This window comes from Bactrocera tryoni, chromosome 2, assembly GCF_016617805.1.
Source record: "Bactrocera tryoni isolate S06 chromosome 2, CSIRO_BtryS06_freeze2, whole genome shotgun sequence".
NCBI lineage: Eukaryota > Metazoa > Arthropoda > Insecta > Diptera > Tephritidae > Bactrocera > Bactrocera tryoni.
The window spans coordinates 39,803,008-39,812,054 of record NC_052500.1 but is presented as its reverse complement, the minus strand read 5'-3'; the positions used below and the strand labels follow the sequence as shown (position 1 = coordinate 39,812,054).

At 37.8% G+C, this 9,047-nt stretch overlaps 1 non-coding gene across 1 annotated transcript; it reads left to right on the top strand.

The window, feature by feature from the left end:
* Positions 1–4,109: 4,109 nt before the first annotated feature.
* LOC120769839 lies at positions 4,110–4,316 on the top strand. Its single transcript, XR_005704893.1, has one exon. It is a non-coding gene; the product is annotated as a small nucleolar RNA U3 (small nucleolar RNA).
* The last annotated feature ends 4,731 nt before the right edge of the window (positions 4,317–9,047 follow it).

Below are 9,047 nucleotides of genomic sequence, written 5' to 3'. Positions count from 1 at the left end.
AGCGTCAACTCCAGACCACTCACACAGGGTTCGATAATACTAGCTTATTCCCAGATGCTGTAAGTGTTTCCAACTCGGTCACATGGCGCGTAATTGCTGCAGTTGGACAGACAAATCTTATGCACAAACGTCCCGAGCGGCATGCTCTGCAAAGGAGAACACTCAGTATTGAGAACGACTTGCCCCAAGTGCCTGGAGATGATGAAGTCTCTAAGAAAATGAGAAAATGAAAAAGGGATATATTTTGTAAGTTGCTATGCTCGCCCCAGGGCAGCAATTACATTTGAATTTGAAGATTTCCTCTTAAGACTGTCTTTAGACACCAGAGGCAAAACATCAATTGTAATAAGTAGTAGGTGATTTTAGTGCATGGTCAGTTGCATGAGTCAGCAGATGTACAAACCATCGCGGATGGCCTCAACACCCGCGGCGTTAGTTCTGCTTTCTCCAGGCTGGAAAAGGAAGCAAAAGAAATGAGTCTGGCAGTGAACGAGGGCAAGACGAAATATCTCCTGTCATCAAACAAACAGTCGTCGCACTCGCGACTTGGCACTCACGTCACTGTTGACAGTCATAACTTTGAGGTTGTAGATAATTTCGTCCATCTTGGAACCAGCGTAAACACCACCAACAGTGTCAGCCTAGAAATCCAACAGAATAACTCTTGCCAACAGGTGTTACTTCGGACTGAGTAGGCAATTGAGAAGCAAAGTCCTCTCTCGACAAACAAAAACCAAACTCTATAAGTCACTCATAATTCCCGTCCTGATATATGGTGCAGAGTCTTGGACGATGTCAACAACGGATGAGTCGATGTTGCGAGTTTTCGAGAGAAAATTTCTGCTAAAGATTTATGGTCTTTTGCGCGTTAGCCATGGCGAATACCGCATTCGATAGAACGATGAGCTGTACGAGATATACGACGACTTCGACATAGTTCAGCGAATTAAAAGACAGCGGCTATGCTGGCTAGGTCATGTTGTCCGAATGGACGAAAACACTCCAGCTCTGAAAGTATTCGACGCAGTACCCGCCGGGGGAAGCAGAGGAGGAGGAAGACCTCCACTCCGTTGGAAGGACCAAGTGGAGAAGGACCTGGCTTCGCTTGGAATATCCAATTGGCGCCACGTAGCGAAAAGAAGAAACGACTGGCGCGCTGTTGTTAACTCGGCTGTAATCGCGTAAGCGGTGTCTACGCCAATTAAGAAGAAGAAGAAGATTTTAGTGCATGGTCAGTTGCATAAGTCAGCAGATGTACAAACCATCGCGGATGCCTAATTCAATAATTCCTAAGTCAAACGAATCTAACAATAATAAACAGTGCAATAATTCCTAAGCCAAACGAACCTAGCAATAATAAACAGTGCATCGTAAAACACGAACCAAAAAGGAAATAAAGGATCCATAATATACTCGTATATTATGTTCGCAAATGATTCGCTCAGCAGGCACATTAGGTGAGCAGTGTCAAATATATACACAAATAGTGATCATATGGCGATTATAGCTCAAATTTTGTGCTCCCGAGAACTGAGACTCCTTAGGAAAAACACTTCCCGAAATCGAAGCTGGAAGCAATTGGAGCTCCCTGCAGACCTGTTTGAGCTAGTTGGGAGTGCATTAAAAGCACCAGATGACGACGTCGCCCCTTGGTATCTGCAGTGCAAAACGAACTGGTCGCAGCATGCGGAATGAGGAAATTGCCACTCTGAGAAAGCTTTGTCACTCAACTAGACGGCGTCTGCAACGTAATCATATTAAAACGAACGAAAAGCGACAAGAAGCTCCTGAAGTCAGCAATTAACCGGAGCAAAAAATCATGTTTTGAGAAGCTCTGTAAAGAAGCAAACAGTGGCCCTTGGGGAACTGCTTACAAAATCTGAATGTCGAGATTTAAAAATAAGTAGCAACCACCTAAACTGCATATTTTAAGGGGAAAATCGTTGAAGCTCTATTCCCAAAACACGATCAGATTTCTTATGCCAAGCGACGAAACGAAGCTGCAGAGTCAGCCCCGTTAGTCACAGAAGAAGAGCTCTTGGCCATGGCAAATAAAATAAAAAACAACAAAGCACCTGGATTAGGCAGACTTCATAGAGTCCTAAAGGAAGCTATAAGCTCAAAACTGTTTGCTAAAATGGACTCGTGGAAAGTACAGCTTTTGGTTCTGCTACAAAAACCAAAGAAACCGACCTTTGGGTATGCTCGACACAATGGGTAAAATGTACGAAAATATAATACGAAATCGCTTGGAGTTAGCAATCCAGAAAGCCAGTGGATTATTGGAGAGACAATAGGGCTTCATAAAAAAGAGATCCACTATTGAAGTACTACGAGAAGTCCTCGATACTGTGAAACGTGCAGTAAGTGGCAAAAGATGGAAAGGTGGCACAAAAAAGTACTGTTTACTGATTACTCTGGATGTCAAGAATGCGTTCAACATGGAAAAATGGGCTCACATAATCAAAGCTCTGGAAAAAACTCGCGCCCCAGAATACCTCATAAACATTAAAACGAGTTATTTTAAAAATTCAAGGCTGATTTATGATAAGAACGAAGGAACCAAGAGCTACTCTATCTCGAGTTGAGTACCCCAAAGGGCAGTATTAGACCCGCTATTATGGAACCTCCTGCATGACGGGGTGCTAAGAAGACATATGCGGACGATCTCATGATGGTAGCAGTGGCAAAACTATTAGTCGACCTAAGAAACAAATGCAATGAGTGTGTAAATGATTTACGGTTTTGGTTCTATTCTGTGCGTCTGGAACTGGCGGAAACTGAAGTTTTACTCATAAGGACCAGGAAGGTAAAAGAACAAATCGAGCTCAATTTAGGGGAGTGCGAGATTACTTCACAGCCGCAGTTGAAGTATCTGGGAGTAATATTGGATTCCAAATTAAAATTTAAAGAACACCTGAAGTATTATTCCAGTAAAGCAACCAAAATGTATAATACTCTATCAAGAATGATGACCAATATATGCTGTGAGCGTTCCAGCCGACACCTACACACAAGTTCACCATTCACAATCACACCATCTGCTTCAGAACAAACGGGAATAAAAGGACCGGTGAAAAGATCCCGTCCAATTCGTTCTTCGACATTAACAGCGATCGGTCTTACGTTTTACGTGTCCCACTTCTCATCCGCCATCGTTAGGATACCTACCGAATACATTCAGTGTACAATTGCACTTGTGTTTTGTAAATACAAATGTATTTGGTGCCCCCCCGACGGCGCCAATAAAATATCCACACAAACGGATAAACTCGTTTTCCTTTTTCTTTCGCTGATATTCCCACAATTTGTACATATGTAAGCTAAATTAACAATAAAATTTTAAATTAATTAATTAAAACAATTAGGATTGGGTTAGTTATTGGGCCCAATTTGAGATTTTTCCTCCGAAATTTGCAAATATCTAAAATGAGTAGAAAGAATTAAATTATTTTTAGTTTGTATTTGTTAGGGTATCTACTTTGAATTTAAAAAATATAAAACATAACTATGTCGTTTGAATAAATAAATGACCAATTTGCGTTTGGTACACAACTATGGTTAATTTTCCTTTGAGCACCCTCAATGTTGAGAAAATCGCACGCGACTTTAATGAAAACATACATATGTATGTATACGTGTGAAATAATAATATGAAATTTAAGCATTAACTAATTGTTGTTAATTTACATTCTCCCACTTTATTATAAATTTTATCAATATATCCGTAAAATTTTGGTCTTATCACCATTCGGCACAGCTCGGCTTTTCTACCAAAAACACACTTGTTGTTGTTTTTGTTGAACAATGTTTCAATTTTTGGTTGGTGACATATTCAATTTTAAATAAATTCTGTTGGGATTCGAACCTACGTGCTCGTCGTCACTTTTGAAGCACTTACCACCAACACCACCATTGACACTTGAATTGCGTTGTCCTAATTATGGTTTGGTTATGCACGAAAGAAAAATGCGCATATGTATGTTTGTATGCTTGTTCATTATTGAAGTTATACTCCTTTTTCTTTTCTTTGTCTTTCATTTCTGCGAATTCTCGACTATTTTATGTGCCCTTTTATTGAAATACCCTGCTTTGGCCGTTGAAAAATTATGGCTATACTTTACAGGATTATTTCTGTAGTTAGTCTTCATTTACATTTTTTGGAAATCGACCCGCGATGACGAGGTATGTATATCGTTTTATCTGACAGCGTGAAGTTTAAGAAGTTGATTTCTAATTTTGTCTTGCGGCATATTAGAAATGATGTTTCTTCGAAAATCGTTCGCTTACAACGGATAAAACGACTTCTGAGTGGTGGTTTTAATGAATGAATTCCTTTTGGTTGAAATGCTCTGCGTTGGCCGTTGAAAAGTTAAAATTATACTTCTCAGGATCATTCATTTCTTTAAAGAAATTAATGACCTTTAGAAAAAAGCATATTTGCATTATTTCGTTGCCATTTCCACATTCGTAGCAATAGAATTTCTATGGCATAAGTAAAGTAATGGCCGACGATTGTCACCCCTTGCCGCTGTAGCAGCTTCACCTACAAACATGCGTAAATATGTATGTATGTATACGTATGATCGTGAATACATAACGACGCAGATTTTTGCGAGAAGCACCAGAAAGTTGTGCAATTTATGATTTTTAGCTTTTGCCATCGTCGCGAAAAGACGACTTGTTGGCAAAGGCATGCTCGGGGAGGTAATAAATTATAATAAATTTATAAAATGTGAATTTAAGTTTTCTAGTTTTCTTTCATACAAAATGATATGCTTTTCTTGGAACATAACTAAGAAGTATAACTTCATCCGCGCGTAGGGACTCCACGCACCTTTTTTTTTTTGGTGGCAACATTACACTACCTGCTCGTCCATAAATGCTGTACAAAAAGTTGGTCCATTTGTTGTTCAAAGTGTTCACCCAACATTTTATGCCACATTTTTTGTTTTGGATTGAAGTGACTGGAAAAATGTTCTTTATATATGGTCATTAAACAAAAATTAATATAATGTTGCAACCATGGTATTGTTGCATCGTGTCCAGGCAAAGGCACTACCAATGCATTGTTATTGGCCAAGCGGCATTTTATATAACTGCATACCTCAGAATTTGAATCTGCAATTAGAAACAATAAATTTTTAGAAACACCATATAATTAAGTACTTACATATACCATATATTTATATAGTATATATATGTTACGTTATTTGACGACACGCAAGCACCTTTTCGCCAAGGTTCTTAATGCCACCAATTGGTGGCATTTGAGTTGATCGCGATTTCGCAATTGTACAATGACTGCTAGTGCAAGTTATATGTAAGATTAACCGAGTAAATACATACATATATGTGACTGCATAAAACTTCAATAATTCTTCCAATTATTCGGATTTTCTTGTTCTGAAAAGTTTATAATCTGTAACATAAAAATTAATCGCAAAATGTGTTGCTAACTTTATAACTCAACAAGGCCTTGACCAATTTGGCCAATACTTTTTTTAAATGTTCGTTGAAGTTTAAAAATGGGTTTTGCGGCGAGAAAAATTCGATTTATTGCCGGAAAACCCCTAAAAACAATCCTTTTCTTTTTCTCATACAAACGTTTTCTTTTGTATATATGTAAAAATTAATGTTTATTTGTTAGTAACGCTAAGGCTCGAGAACGGCTGAACCAATCTTGATGAAATTTTCAAAGGTTGCACGTTGTTAAAGAACAGGTTGTTGAAGAACAGGTTTTTGTATGTGAACAATGTTTTAGTTGCATAAAATTCGTTAACACTGACATTTCACGAAAAACATTTTTTGTTTATTTAAAACTCTTATAAAATTTAAGATAAAGACCCACATAAATCGGCAAAGCGCTTTGAGACTACATATATTAAATTTCTTAAGCCGGCCGAATTCACCTTTGCCCTACTTAATTGCTAAGATATTTCAACCTCAGTCTCAGTCAGTCAGGACATCTCCACCTCACGTTCTTACATACAACTTCGACCATTCTCGTTGGACAAAATTTTTGCAATAAGAACTCCTACGAATACATATTTTGCGTTCTAGTGTATAACAAAAGTATTCCGCAGTCGCATTGAAACTCGTCGACGACAAACGGGGACTAAGCATACGCCAGGTCCATAGTATCAGAGCTAGCATACAGTTTGACAACGGAAATCTTGAGACGCCGATGAGGATCACTCTTTGAATACGTTAAAGCTTTTTAACAAGAATACTTTTTCGAGCGCTCTCCACCTGAGAAATACACCATAAACATGAGCATTATACCTTTTGGTAAACAATTAAATAAAACCAAAAAAACCCTCTATATGCCCACTTGGATACCAGGCAGAGGAACCTTGGGGTTAGCTCGAATATGGTCAGCTTAGGCCATCACCGTATAGGCTGTTATTCAAATTCTTTCAGTAGATCATTTACCGCCACGATCCAGGGCAGTGGGAAAACACATCCTGCGGGATGCAACAGTTAACCTTTCGAGATGCCTTTATTCTGTCTGAAAGAAGAATAAATAATATACTGTGAAATGGGAATTTTTAATTTATACTTCGCGCGTTTTTCGAATCGGTAAATTATTTTCCCGAAAGTTGGTAGTACGGTTAGTGGCATCTATGCTAAACTTCACGTCAAAATATTCATTAGTATTTGAGATACGCGTCGTGTTGTGAGACTATAAAAGTGAATTCTTCGATTTTTACTATGTCTGAATTTATTGACCAAAGAAGTGCGATAATGCACCATCTCATACTGCATTGGTTAATGGTGATCATTTCGCCACATTTTCAACTAATCGAACTAATTCGTGTAACTTCTGGATATTCAGCAAATTCACGTACCACTCCGAGGACACCGTTTTGACTCAATCGAGGATATAAAAGCTGAACCGAAAAACGCTCTAATGGCCATAACGACGAAGGATTTTTCCAAGTCCTACGATGACTAGAAAATTCGCCGGCATTAGTGAATTGCAGCGGGAGGGGTTACTTGGAAGGAGATGAAATGGACAAAATCCACCTTTCAATTTAATCACAGAGTATATTTAAAGTGCATGAGGTTGTTCCCACCTCAAACTTTGCGAATCCTTCTGGTCGTACATAGTTGAAAGCCCCATCGATATCGTAAAAGGGGCTTACCGCAAATTTCTTTCTTCGAACGACTTGAATATGCTGGGCGCTTAACAATTTCTTCTTCTTCTTAATTGGCGTAGACACCGCTTACGCGATTATAGCCCAGTTAACAACAGCGCGCCAGTCGTTTCTTCTTTTCGCTACGTGGCGCCAATTGGATACTCCAAGCGTAGCCAGGTCTTTCTCCACCTGGTCCTTCCAACGGAGTGGAGGTCTTCCTCTGCTTCCCCCGGCGGGTACTGCCCCGAATACTTTAAGAGCTGGAGTGTTTTCGTCCATTCGGACAACATGACCTAGCCAGTGTAGCCGCTGTCTTTTAATTCGCCAAAGTGCAAAGGACCATAAATCTTTCGCAGAACTTTTCTCTCGAAAACTCGCAACGTCGGCTCATAGTTGTTGTCATCGTCCAAGCCTCTGCACCATATAGCAGGACGGGAATTATGAGTGACTTATATAAAGGACTTTGCTTCTCAATTGCCTACTCAGTCCGAAGTAGCACCTGTTGGCAACCTGTGGTGGATTTCCAGGCTGACATAGTTGGTGGTGTTAGATAGAGGAAATTATCTACAACTTCATAGTTATGACTGTCAACAGTGACGTGAGAGCCAAGTCGCTAATGTTGGTTTGATGACAGGAGATATTTCGTCTTGCCTCGTTCACTGCTAGACCCATTTCTTTTGCTTCCTTGTCCAGTCTGGAGAAAGCAGAACTAACGGCGCGGGTGTTGAGACCGATGATATCAATATCAAAAGTAAAGTAGCAGACTTCATATCAGAAGAACGAGCAATAAGGGCTGGTGTACCTCAGGGTAGCATGCTAGGCTCAACTCTGTACATAATATGTATATATAGCAGACATTCCAACAGCTATTAACGTATAGACATTAGACTGTGCCAAATAAATAATTTTTTTTTTTCGGTCCCATATCAAAATTTCGTTGAGAGTCACGAAAAAAAAATTATGTCAAAATTTGAGCCCTTTATCTTCGTTTTTGAGTTAGCGCTCGCAAAAATAAGAATTTTCGTCAAAAAATGTTTTTTTTTTCATTCATTTTTTGGTTATAGATAATTTAAAATACCAAATATAAAAAAACCCTTGGTATGGTTTTGTAGGAAATTAAATTCTCTACAAAAATGAACCTTTCTCGAATTTATAGAATCAACACCGTTTTTTTATTGCTCATTCAATTACAATTTGTTCTATGATTTTTATTTTCAATTGTTGATAAGCACTTATTTTATTAAACTTCTTTCCAACTAAAAAAACAAACTAAATCAATTTTTCTAGGAATGTTTATGATCTAAACAAGTAGTTTTTATACTTTAATAAATGTGAATACTCTTAAGCTGTTAATATTTTTTATTTTTGAAATAATGAATTTTGTGCTAATTTTATCTTTTTTTTTGCTTTTGTCCTTATTATTGTGTCAAAGCTTAGTAAAATTCATGTTTAGAGTCAGAATTCTACAAATCTTCGATTTTATGAAAAATCATTGGTATGTTAACAGAAATAGATAGTTACTACAAACAAAATATCTTAAAAAGCTTACATTAAGTAAAGAAATGATGAGCTATTGTATTTTATTAATTTTATTCACATGTTTCATTAATTGTTAAGATCTTACATCTTTTCTCTATATGTCCTCTGACATAAAATTATTATGATAAACATATTTTTGATCTTGTTATAAAAGAGGCTGATAAGATCTTTACTCGAATGACTTTAAAGTAAATTATGAAATCCAAGTAAACATATTACTCACATAGATTTCGTTTATTACAATTGGGATATTTTTTGCGATGTTCAGCAACAAATTGTAATAAAAACTGCTTCTGTTCTTCATCACAAGTGTGAGTATCATTATATTTATCAATTAACGCTACAGCTCTTTCGGCAAATAATAAT